A 13,853-nucleotide genomic window follows, 5' to 3' on the forward strand; every position below is an offset into this window, starting at 1 on the left:
TGCCCTGACTGGTTTAGCTCGGTGGATAGAGCATCGGCCTGCGGACTGAAGGGTCCCAGGTTTGATTCCGGTCAAGGGCATGTACCTTGGTTGCAGGCACATCCCCAGTAGGGAGTGTGCAGGAGGCAGCTAATCGATGTTTCTCTCTCATCGATGTTTCTAACTCTCTATCCCTCTCCCTTCCTTTCTGTAAAAAAAATCAATAAAATATATTTTTTTAAAAAAAGAATTCTGAGACACTGAAATAAGAAATACTAAGTATATATAAATGTGTTCTGATAAATATGTCAGCAATACTCACGTTACAGATATTTAGTATTCCTTTTCACTAGCATATAGTCACACAGGCTGTTCAGTACATCCCCAAAAGAAAAGTTTCTTCTCACATGACTATTATCCGTCAATATGACCAATATTTTCAGGTTTGCATTCTCTTTTCCTCAGTGGTCATTGTTTTCTATATGAGAAAGACTTTGCTATATTTATTTTTATTTCCTACTATCAAATTTAAGATCATGCCATCTCACTCTGAGATAATTGGGTAAGTCAGGAATCAATTTGTCAGTTCTGTGTGTTGCCAGTCAATAGGGCCCTAGTAGATCAGGTTTGACCTGAAACATTAGATTTGAAAGTATAGGAACAGGACCTCAGGATTTGACAGGTAACTGGATGGGAGATTCCCTCTAAAACCTTGTGATAATTAACTATTAATGATTCATTTAAAATGATTTGAAACAATTACTTTTTTAATTTTAAATGCAAATATCTTTGGTAAGAAATTTTTAATGCTATTCACACATAATTTTTTTAAAAAAATCCTCCCACAAGTATGTTTTTATTGATTCCAGAGAGAGAACAGATGGGGGAGAGAGTATGAGAGAGAATCTTTGATACATTGCCTCCCGTACATGCCCTGACCAGGGATCAAACCCACAACCTAGGTATGTGCCCTGGCTAGGAATCAAACCCTCAAGCTCTTGGTGTATGTGACATTATTACAACCAACTGAGCCACCCAGTCAGTTCTCAACAGCTTATTTTGAATGAATAAGTAACACCTTTCTTTCTTTTTTAGATTAGCTTCTATACAAGCAGGAAATTGATAAAGTATGATAAATAATGTTGGCTTTGGGTGTTCTGGGTCATTCACAACCTCTGAGTGCCTGGAATTCTAGACAAAAAGTTTGGACACTACAGATCCATTTATCTTTTTTACCCTTGTATGCCTTCTAGCATTTAGAACAGTGTTCATGAGTAGCTGCCTGAACTGAATCAATTAGGAAATGTAGGCAGGAAAACTTAGGGAATTATGCTGCTTTTTAGGTAACGTCTCAACTTGGCAGCACAGAAGGGACAGGATGGAGGGGAACCAGGAGGCAGATGGGGAGACGAAGAAGAGGTGCAAGGGTCAGAATATAGTAAACACATAGCACAAGGTTGGACACATAGCAGGTGCCTAAGAAATGGTTACTGAAGGAATGAATATGAAAGTTTGATAGACTCAGGTTTAAAAAAAGGAGAGAAACAAGGAAAGAAACTCTGTGTTTATGTAACTGAAGCTGGAGGTGGGAATAGTTGAAAAGAGCAAGAAAAGGACATATGACCCAGTAGGGAAAGCATGACAAAAACAGGGTAGACTCACCTATCTGAAGTCTTTTCCAGGATCCTTTCCTCTGTGAAGTAAATACTTGGCTGCCCCCCTTCATTCTCGTCTGCCCTTACTAACTTGTCATCTAGTAAGAAAGCCCTACTCATTGAATTTAAAACTATTGATCTATTCTCACTGAGGCATTACTGCTTAAGGACTTCATCCTAACTGTTGGATCAGTAAGATAAATAGAGTCAAACAACATATGTTTATGATCACTGCATTGCATTATAAGGCATATAGATAACAAAGATGGAGTAGGAACAGATAGCTTAGGACATACAACACTTATTCATGTGGACTTAGCTAAAAAATCGCTGGGAAAATGTATTTATCTTTTTTACACTTGTATGCCTTCTAGCATTTAGAACAGTGTTCATGAGTAACCGCCTGCACTGAATCAATTAGGAAATGTAGGTAGGAAAACTTAGGCAATTATTCTGCCTTTTAGGTAATGTCTCAACTTGGGAGCAGAGAAGGGACAGGATCTGTCCATATGGTTATCTTGCTGAAATCCATAGGTTATCTGCCTGACTTTATATTCACTTTCCCCATGTAGATACCTCCTCAGTAATAGAAACTTTTATAGAGTCAATCAAAGTATGGCCTCAAAATTCACTTAGCAAGAGTTTAGGAGCTTCTGGTCCTTTTCCCTTCTGGAGTATTATTTTGAAAATCTTCTCTTTGCACACACCATTTAAGCTAGTGCTATGTAATAAAAAATAAAAGGTGAAAGTAGACTATATTAATTAAGCAAAAGAGTAAAAATCCTCAGGTAAAGATTCAAATTTCATTTAAAAAGACAAATATGATCCACATGGGTTCCCACCACTTTCTACATGGACATGGCAGTCCCTTAACTATAGTTTGTTTTATGCTGTTGAGGAAATGAAAGAGGTTACAAAGGTTTCAGGAAGTCTAATGGGATATTTCCTCAATCTTCTTCACATGGAAATGAAGACAGTCCAAAGTATGGATTTGCGTCTTTTATTGTTCTTGTACCTGTTTATTTCCTAGCTAGATGAATACTTGCTAGGTTAAAGGACATGCTTTAACCCAGGCACTAAGGCCCCTGTGTTTTGATCCTGACACTAAGTAGACAAGTTGTTTTTATGAAGTTTTTTGTTTATTTGTTTGTTGTTTAATATTAGCTCTCTAAGCAGTTACTGTAATATAAAGGTTGTCGAATGATAGGCCTATCAAGTCCCCTACATATCTATCATTCTAACACATACTATCATGTGGTTACATTTCTCCTTGCATATTGAAACCTAGGTAAAGTTCTATTATCAGATACTTCTTGAGTTAAATCATGCAAGAATATATCTACTGATATAATTGTCCACACAAGTAATATAAGTTATCCTTATCTTCAGATCATGAAGATATTACTATCTGAGTATTCATGCCTACAGACTGGAATCTCAGAGGGAAGGCAGGAGTGGATGGGTGGTTGAGAAGAGATTAACCAAAGAACTTGTATGCATATAAGCATAACCCATGGACATAGACAACAATGTGGTGAAGGCCTGGGGTGGAGGGCAGGTAAGGTCTAGAAGGGGTCAATGGGGAAAAAAGGGGACATCTGTAATACTTTCAACAATAGAGATTAAAAATAAATTAATTACTTTGTAAAAAGTATCATTGTTGCTGATTGGTTCTCAAAGACATAGTCACACATTTCTAATGAGATTTGATGATCCTGACACATCTACTTGTTTAAATCCTCAAATATGTTTACAAAATGTATATGTATGTATAAAAGTTACTTGTGACTTCTGGCCCCATAAGTCAATAATTGTAATATTTTAACATTAGGAACATTTTATCTTCTCACACTGTAACAGAGACTGAAGGGTTGAAATTAGGCATCAGAAAATACAGAATAAAACTATAAAGACCTTCTTGTAATACAAAATTCATGGAAACAAAACTCTAATTTCCTGATGGATATATTATATTAATGTAATGGATACCTCAGTGTAGTTAAATTGCATTAAATGGTTATTAATGCTTGAATAAACTTCAAGGAAGTGGGTACTGGTTGAAATGGGATAATATTTTGTTCTGCTAAATTATACATTAATTGGTATTTCCTCTCTTGTAAAAGGACCTAAAGGGTTTAATAAAATATGTGGTAGAAACATTATTTTTTTTTTCCTCCTTGAGATATTAAGTCAAGAGTTTAACTGGAAGTGTTTCAAACCTTTCCCAGAAAATTCCTCAGTGTTTGTGATGACATGGGTTTCAGGGACTCCCAAAAGTAAATAATTAAGGCTTTTAGTCATCCAAATAATGATAGACTGCATCATGGGGGGGGGGGGGCGGGGTAAATGTTACAAATTGCAGTTGAGATTTCTTTTCTTACAGCTTGTTCCACAGAGAAGGGGGTGGGGGAGAGAAAGAGGGAGGGAGTAAAGGGCGGGGGGGGGGCATTCCATAGGCAAGTATAGGCTGGCTGTGTTATTCTCAGGTTACTTCAAAAGCTGTATTTGATAATACAAGGAACAAGACCTTGCAGTTCATTTCCCTTTTATCAGATTATGAAAAATACCAGAAACCTCAGGTTTTACCTGCGGGATGTGGTGCTTCTGCTATGCACGGGGAAAACAGCTGCAACCAAGTACTTGAATCTGACCAGGCTCGAGTCTTGTTTTGAATTTTAATTTTTAAAAGTAGAGTTAACTCTGTAATAAAATTCGGCCCGTGCCCCCGGATGCTTACAACCGGGACAAGGTACTTAAAGATCATGCCGTTTTTAGCACTCAACACAAGTGAAACTAGCACAGGGGGCATGTCAGGAAAATTAAGTCTGGGAACTTAGAAAGTGTGCCTAGATTTACAGTCCAGAGTTAGTGCACTGACTTCTATTTAAACATTATTTAGAAGTTTTGGTGCTCAGTTCCTGTCTTGTGGGAGGCACATCTCATTTTCTTTAGGATCAGCAGTCATACAATGTTACTCAAGTGCCATACAAAAGAGGAAACACGGGCCACTCAATCTAAAATAATAGACAATGTGGCCCAGTCACAGGGACGACTTCACCAAGATGAAATATCTGTAGGGCTGTAAAAGCTAAACCCATGGGGCTGGCAATTCCAAGTAACTAAGACCAACAGGAAGTGACCCCCAACTCCATGGTGGCACTGCTTTCACATGGAAGCATACTTATCAACAGGGAAGTTAAGAAAAGAGAAACCACAGAAAAGAAGGAAAGAGTCATTAATCAAGGCACCAAAGGGGGAGAAGGGTATATGCACTTCAGGATAAAGGGGGACATTGTGAGGTCAGTGTAAATTCATGGTCATTTAAATCTATCACTGAAAGCTATCTGTTCCCCCAGGCCATTTAGCGCAACCTGTATTTTCTTTTTTTTCCTATTAATTTGTTTAGCTAGAGAGAAGACTGGGACTACATTAAAAGGATAACACCTCAGCTAAACCCATATAATTGAGATGCATCTAGACAACTGCCTAGCACAAGCCAGGAAAACAAGGTGTCCTCAACTTTTAGTGTATCTGTCAACCGACACAAACATTCATGGTTCAGGATTTCAGGCTTTGTATTGGATCTGCCTTTTAGAGCTTCCTCTTTCTGACATAATTCTCCTCACAGGCTACCACATTTGTTATTTTTAAAGACACACTTTATCAAGACAGGACAGAATCTTACTTTTTCAGTGATTTAAACCTGAGAAGTACCTGGCTTCCAATAATTCTAGTTGTTTGTCATCTAGTTTACACAGATGGAAACTATTGTTGTTTCTGCGGTGTGTGGATGTTTCAAATGGAAAATCCTGTGTCATTATGTGTTCTCTGGAGAAAACATAAAGAAATTATATTGGTCTCCAAAGACAGTGCACCTAATAATAACACAGCGCATGGGAAAATAGCATCCTTTCTCTTAGCACGTACTAGACTGTACAGAGGAAATAAAAGATCTATTTCCATGCCAGGACTAACGTAAGCATACTGTTTCATCTACAAGATTTTAATCCAAACAGTCATGTAAAATATTATATCCCCCAGTTAAAGTAAAAACAAACTAACAGCAGTCTTTAGACTGCTCTAAATCACTGCAAGATGTGATTGAATTAGCTCAGTGGACAGGGTAGACCTTTTGCTCTACCACCTTACTAGCTGTGACCTTAAACAAATTACCTCGCATCCCCAGTAAATTTTCTCCTCTTTAAAATGGGGCAACACCCACCTCCTAAAGTTGTGGTGAGTGAGACTTTCATAGTATATATTTAAGTGGTTTTTTTTCTGCTTGTTTTTTAACAGCCTGTAGTCCTTGTCCCATAGGAATGTATATTAAAGAGAGAGAGAGAGAGAGAGAGAGAGAGAGAGAGAGAGAGAGAGAGAGTAATTTTGCCCTGGCAGGTGTGGCTCAGTTGGTTGGGAGTCATCCCATGCACCAAAAGGTTGCCAGTTTGATTCCTGGTCAGGGCACATGCCCAGGTTGCAAGTGATCCCCCGTAGGAGGCAATTGATGTTTTGCTCTCACATCAATATATTTCTCTCTTTCCCTCTCCCTTCCTCTCTCTATAAAAAAATCAATAAAAATATTTTCATAAGTAATTTTTTATTATTTATGCTGAACTCACTCAAAACAATTCATCGTGGCTCTCTAGTGCTAGCAGGTAATATCTTATTTCACAAACTATACTAATAAAAGTGCTTTTAAGTTAGTACTTTATTTAAATTAAAATTTTAGTCTTTTCCCTCAAAAAAGTCCATAAAATTGAGCAAATTCTTCTATTATTAGACATTTCACACCTCTCCTCCCAATTCCTCTGAATAGAAAAGGTCATTGCATTACCTCACCAAGGAAGGCTGATTGTTTCCTTAGTACAATCCAGCCCCATCCTTCCAGTTTATTTGATTCGACTGAGAAAATGTTCTACATCTGGTGCTCACCTTCCCGCCACAAAGTCGAAGGTGCTTCCTCCCAGTAGTTTTCTAAACAAGAGTAATAATTTTTGGTGTTCAAAGGAATATGGTAATGGTTGCCAAATATTTTCAGTCTCTAAAGGTCTATAATATTTCTCTGCCTCATCTCATTCCTAAACTCATCCCAAAGCTATGGAAGGTCTAGGGATGCATTGCCTAGGCCAGTGGTTGGCAAACCGCGGCTTGCGAACCACATGTGGCTCTTTGGCCCCTTGAGTGTGGCTCTTCCACAAAATACCATGTGCAGGTGCGCATGTACAGTGCGATTGAAACTTCGTGGCCCATGCGCAGAAGTCGGTTTTCGGCCTGGGCGAGTCTATTTTGAAGAAGTGGTGTTAGAAGAAGTGGGGGGTGTAGGTCGATCGGGCGACGGGAGACGCGGCGCAGGCGGGCCCCAGGATACACAGTGCAGGGTCAACTTCAGCGAGCGTACCTCAATCAGATTGAGGACATTTTTAGCAAAGGCCAGTTTAGGACTACCCTAATTAAGTTAATAACGATGTATCTACCTATATAGTTTAAGTTAAAAAATTTAGCTCTCAAAAGAAATTTCAGTCATTGTACTGTTGATATTTGGCTCTGTTGACTAATGGGTTTGCAGACCACTGGCCTAGACAACTGCATTAAACCTTGAAAATCTGCTCATCACACATTTTGACAGGTGGCGTTACCCCTCTCCTCCTGACCGTTGGGGACTTATTTCTATATCGGACGCTTGTAAAAGATAAAGCAATCTGGGGAATGTGTAGAAGGAAGGTTCTCGGATGTAGAGGCATAAGTTTAGTAAACAACTATGATACAATCTGAATAACTGAGAAGTGAGGGGAAAACAGAGAGTGAACTTTTTTGGCACACAGGAAATAGTAAGTAGGATAAAAGAAGGAAGAAAGGTGTTAGCATAGGAAAGTATCATTTATTAAATGAATTTCTGGACAAACATCTATATATATAAAAGCATAAGCAAACAGTCAACCGGTCAACTGGTCGCTATGATGTGCACTGACCACTAGGGAACAGATGCTCAATGCAGGAGCTGCCCCTGGTGGTCAGTACACTCCCACAGTGCGAGCCCCACTCAGCTGACCAAACAGGGCCGAGATGAATGGGAGTGGCTCCTCCCCAGATCCCTGCAGGCCATGCAGAGGGACCCCACCAGTGCACGAATCTGTGCACCTGGCCTCTAGTAAGAAATATGCAGCCACATGATTAAGGAAATATTAAAAATGAAAATCCACTCAAGAATTTTATTCTGATACCTAAAATAAAGGAAATTCCATAGGTCACTTTTTATTTATTAATTAATTTATTTATTTATTTATTTTTATTTTTATTTTTATTTTATTTTATTTTATTTTTTTAAATATATTTTATTGATTCTCCACAGAGAGGAAGGGAGAGAGATAGAGAGTTAGAAACATCGATGAGAGAGAAACATTGATCAGCTGCCTACTGCACATCTCCCACTTGGGATATGCCCGCAACCCAGGTACATACCCTTGACCAGAATCGAACCCGGGACCCTTCAGTCCGTAGGCTCTATCCACTGAGCCAAACCAGTTTCGGCACGTCACTTTTTAAAATATAGTTATCACATTTCATTTATGTGACAAAAGAGTTAACATTTGAGAAAATAAGAGCTTCACAGTGGAATCAATCCCAGGATAAAACCATTTAGAAACTTCTAGAAAGGGAAAAGAAGGCTAGAAAGAAGCATTTGGGGATGCACATCTTACTGGTTATTATAACCAAGGGACTTTAGAGTCAGAGTCAAGCATACAGAAAATGAATGCTCTCTTATGATTGAAAAGGGAGATGTGTGCTCCAAGGAAAACTGTGCAGGTAGACAACGAGAGAGCCTATGGACTTGCAGTGACGGACACTGTCACAGCAACCCGTCTGGTCATTTGTTAGTTCCAGCTGTTAAGCTCAAGGGCCAGCAATTCATAGCCTTTTTGCAGCATTCAAGTTTATTGCTTTTGCTGGAGTCAAAAGGGGCAAAGTAATCTTTCTAATGTGTTCAATGGCTTTTGAGTGAAATTCTAGCTATGCAGCATAAAATCTAACACAAGATTCAACTAGCTGTTGGCGTACATTCTCAGGGTATAGACTGCTGTGTAATATGGTACTGGGCGCTCTAAGTACCAGAATGGAGTTCCGAGCACTTCCCTGTGTTGCATCTGGAAGCAGAAGGCAGATATTAGGCCAATAACGAGGTTAATATAACTATGCAGAGTGATGGAGTGCAGAGGTAACAGATGTCTGACATGCTGTTCTGTCAAGGGAAATTTGTGACTATGAAATGCCAATTATTAGTGGCCTAATAGTGATAACTTTAATGATTTAGAGCATATTTTAGATGATAATAATTATGGAAGCCATGGTCTTTCCATTGTGAATTTGACTTTTAACCTGTTGCTTCTCATTGAAAAAATAAATGCGATTGAAGCTATTATGTTATTACTACATTCTAGGACAAAATGAATAAACCTTGTTTCACAGAATGACAGATCACCGAGTCATCATCCACTCAGACAAAATAGCAGCAGACAACCACTCAGATAGTTAGTGCTTCCCAACAAGATATTTTTTTCAATTTTTATGCTCTCAAATCTTTTTGGTTTTATATCTGTTAGTTCTGATCCAATTATTAAAAATGTATAACTATTATAGATAGGAAATCAATTTGATTTTTTTCTACTTAGAATTGACAACCAACAGAGCAACTATTCACTCAAGGTACTGTCTTAGTTCGTCTGGGGTAGGACTGGGAAAGATGGGCAGGATACAGAAATGCATACTGTGCTCACCACCGTCGAAACCTACTAAACATACAAAGAAAACTTAGTAAGTGAACTACCATTAGATGAACTAAAGGTACACAGAAAACTTACTAAAATACCAACATTAGATACTATTTCAACAGCACAAAGGCAACCACAGAGCAATTCAAGATAAGTTTCCATGTGAAGAACCAGGGTACAGAGTGCTGTGAGTGCAGAGCGGAGGCCGCAGTGTCCTGGGGTGGGCGGGCTGAGAGGACTCCTTTGAAGACGGCGGCTACCGCTGTCATTCATGGCGGCCAGAACGAAGAGGGCGAGAAGAGCATGCTCAGCATGACCACAGAGTCAGGCCAGAGACTGCAGACTGTGCTTCCTAATATGGACACAGTCATAAATAATGAGGTTCAGAAGTAGAATGTATAGCATTTTATCTATTTTTCAAGTTAAATCCAAGCTTGTCTAGGGGGTAGTGGAGGGTGGATCAGCCCCCTCTGAAAAAATCAAATGATCAGAATTAAAGATTATAAGAAAGTATTAAGGGAGGAGTGGAAGGAAAGGAATCCATCAAATCCACAGTAAATATGCACTAGAATTGAATGAACAAAATAAAGGTCTACCCTATCCCTTCCCCACACAAACACAATTGCTGTGAGAGGATAGGCCAGGCCAAAGTCTTACACTTTTTGCTATTCATAGTGTATTAATTTATGAAAAAGAAAACACATTCAACTTCTCATTATCAATGCCAAAAATGTGTTTCTTAAGACACAATCAGCTTGAGGGTGTACAACAAGACTGGACAGATGTCAAAATGAAAGGCACTAGAATATATACGTCCAAGTTACAATTATTGTCACTATCAGGATGGCACTGGTACAAACACATCAACATGGGCTGTGCGAATGGAAGCTGCTGTTTGAAGTACAATCCTGCACTTGTCAACATAGGGCTGCCAGAGCCATAGGGTTGAACATGTCCAGGTGGCTTATTCACGGGGTGAACTTTCACATAATGCACGGTGCTCTGGTCTGCCTTTCCTAAAAAAGCTGAAAATCCAGGATCGCCCCTTAGAGGCTTAGACACCGGACTTCTTAACGTTTCGTTGTTCTGATGGCCATTTGGGGAATTTATAAGGCCCTTCTCTTCCTATGTGTCAAAAACTTTCTCTGGGCAATGCTTTTTTAAATAATATTCTATTTTGCTAGTATGTGTCTGCACTAACTACCTTGTACCATTCTCTAGTTTGGCATTAGAACTAAGACACTTAAGTTTTAAGATTTAACCAGAAATGTTGTTACTGTATTTGTTTCTACTTAGATTCTTCAGGATTAATAGTTTTTTTCCTCTCCCATTTTCCTATAATTCTCTATAAAGGCTCAATTTTGGGGGTACATTATCCAGTCTTCTCACTTCTGGTAGTGGCTTCTCAACTATTTAGCTTTTAGGGAAATAGAAATCATATTTTTCAGCCTCATGAGATTTCTTCAGTCATCCAAGAAGAACAGCTACTCCAGCTTAATTCAGTAAACAGAGAGAAGTACTGTGAGCGAACCACAATACTTTAGGATCTTCTGGAGTTTCCTCAAAGTACTGCCACCTCCACACCCCTTCCATCAAATTTGTAAGGGAATTTGAAAAAAATCTCTGCTTGGAAACTCCTTGAAGTTCCAAATATAGGCCTCTACACATTGGTTTTAATTAATTATCAAAGATAACATAAGTCATCCTAGAGGTCCAGTTGCTAATCCTCCTACTCGGCTTTCATCTAGGACATGGACAATTCATTCATGATAAAATTTAATTTTAGCTATAATTACAAAAGTTTGAAATTAAATATCTCACTAGTGCTATGCTACTATTAATATGGACAAAATAACTGATCTACTTAGGATTAATGCGGGAGACAAAAGTAAGATTTAATTTTTAACTTTTATAATTAATTTGAGGAAATGTGATAAAGGATTTTGTTTCAGAGAGAGAGAAAGAGAAAGTTTCAGGGTTTCAGGGAACACATTCCAGCAATCCCTCAAACCTCTTATATCCTTAAAGAATATTGTGTAAGGTAATATGAACTGTAGCTCAAACTAAAAATAACATGTTACAGTTTCCAAATTTGAGGAGTTGAAACTTGAGCTTATAGTACATTTCTCTTCAACAATTAAAGAAGAGGGGAGTATGGGACAGAATTCTGACTGTATAAGCCAATTATATGGATAATCAGGTGATCATTAGAGATACAATACTGTTACACAAAGGGGCACCAGCTATTCAATTACCGTGCCACATTTAGCATTTCTTCATGCTGCTAATATTCTCACTGGTATATGAAATTCAAGTTAGTAAGCTTCATTAAATTAAAATAAACTGATAAGCATATTAAAAACCAGAGTCTTAGACATATTCAAGAAAATCTCAACACTTGTTTTTTCTGGTTCCTATTTTTTTCTATTTAATGACAATTGTGGTGTTTGGAATAAAACATTCTCAAGTCTCAAAAATAATTCTAATTTATAGTCTAAAGGAGAAGTAAATAATAGAGAGAGAGAGAAAGGTTTGTGATGTGCTCTAACCACAGAGCTCTAGGAGAATATGGACGGGAGGGTCTTTCGGTAAATCTCGTGTGAATTACTCCAATGAGGGAGTAATCTCAGCTTTCTCTGACAAGTATCACATGATCTCACTCATTTGTGGAATCTAATGAACAAAATCAACTAATGTACAAAATAGATACAAAGACATGGACACTGGGAACAGACTGATGAATCTCAAGGGGAGGATGGGGGTGATGGTGGGGTGGGGAGAGATTAGCCAGAGAATTGATATGCATACAAGAGGCCCCGTGCACAAAATTCCTGGGTGAGTACGGTCCCTAGGCCTGGCCGAGATCTGGGCCATCTTCTCCAGTTGCCTGCAGCAGCCCCGCCCCCACTGCCACCCTCCCTCAGTTTCATGGTGTCTGACAGCCGTGGGAAGGGACCGAGAGGTCAGCTGTTCCCGCCCTCTCACCGACTCCACCCCACTGTGGGTGGCCATCAGGCGATCAGAGCCTGCCGGCCTGGGAAAGGGACCAAGAGGTGGTCAGTGCACCTCATAGTGACTGGTCCAGGGGTCATTCTGGTCATTCTGCCGTTAGGGTCAATTTGCATAGTATCCTTTTATTAGAAAGGATAGAGGCCTGGTGCATGGGTTGAGGCTGGCTGGCCTGCCCTGAAGGGGGCCCCGGATCGGGTAGGGGGTTCTTCACTGGGGGGCGGGGCCAGCCTGGGCAAGGGGCCTTGGAGCCGCATGTGGCTTGCGAGCCGCAGTTTGCCAACCACTGCCTTAATCAATAAAGAAATTAAAAGTCAAAAAAGAAGAGAAAAGAAAAATCTTAATGAGTAATAGAATGTAAGTGATGTCCATCAGTAAGCTCCAGCAACAGGGACATGCTACAGAAGTTGATCATTATGAGAGAAACACTTAACTATAACTTCCTTTTGCCTCAGACATAAAGGTGACTGGAGATTTCTTTTGTTTTCCTCTTCGTTGTGTATGCCTATTGTCTTCACTGTTTTGGTAGTTTATGAAGTAAACCCAAGATAAAATGTGGTGATATAAGGTTTAGATATGTTGAGAGAGGTGAAAAGAAAACGTCTTAAGTCCTGTGGGTGGATACTACCTGGTTTTAGAAACCACAGAAAGAGAACAATTAGATTATTTAGTCAGAAAGCTCAAGTTCATAGTCCATATCTCTCTTATTTTAATGAACTAAGTTTATAGTTTAAGAAAAATTGACGATTGATTTATTGTAGATAAATGATGTATTTGTTATATTGCTTGAGAAATTCCAAATGGCTAAAAAAGAATGGAAAAAAAGTTGAAAATAATGTTGAATTGTGGAGTAACAATATAATTATGATCAATGAAATCCAATGATAAAATATATAAATAAAACATATACTTCTTTCATTTGATGGAAAGAGGAATGTTGTTTTGGCAAATAATAGAATGTATGGTCAATGGTTAAATTACTGGAATATTAGAAAATTATAATTAATTTTAAAAGATGTGTAGTTCCCAAATAATGGCAGAGGAAGCACTGACTGCTCATGTAATTAGCATTAAATAAAGAATTATTCAAGGATATATTTTACAGTTTTTTTGTTGGTGGTAAATCATTCAAACATAATCCTTTAGTATAATATGCCATATAGTAATGAAAATTCAAAAATATTTATTGATGATTTTTTAATTTATCCCTTTAAAAAGCATATCTCTCTTATTTAAAAAGACTGTAGTTACTGAATTCTCTTCCACATGCCAATGTCCTAATAACTGGCACATAAAGGAGATTGTTGAAATCAATTAAAGATGGAATGTAAACCCAAAGATGAAAAGTAGTCACTGACAAAATCTTAATGACTTCATTTGGTGGAAGAAAACAAACATTTGACTTTCCCAGGAACATTTGTTTGATTTTTAGTATAGCTCATTC

The sequence above is a fragment of the Myotis nattereri genome (assembly GCF_964212035.1).
Source record: "Myotis nattereri genome assembly, chromosome: 7".
In the NCBI taxonomy this organism is placed as follows: domain Eukaryota; kingdom Metazoa; phylum Chordata; class Mammalia; order Chiroptera; family Vespertilionidae; genus Myotis; species Myotis nattereri.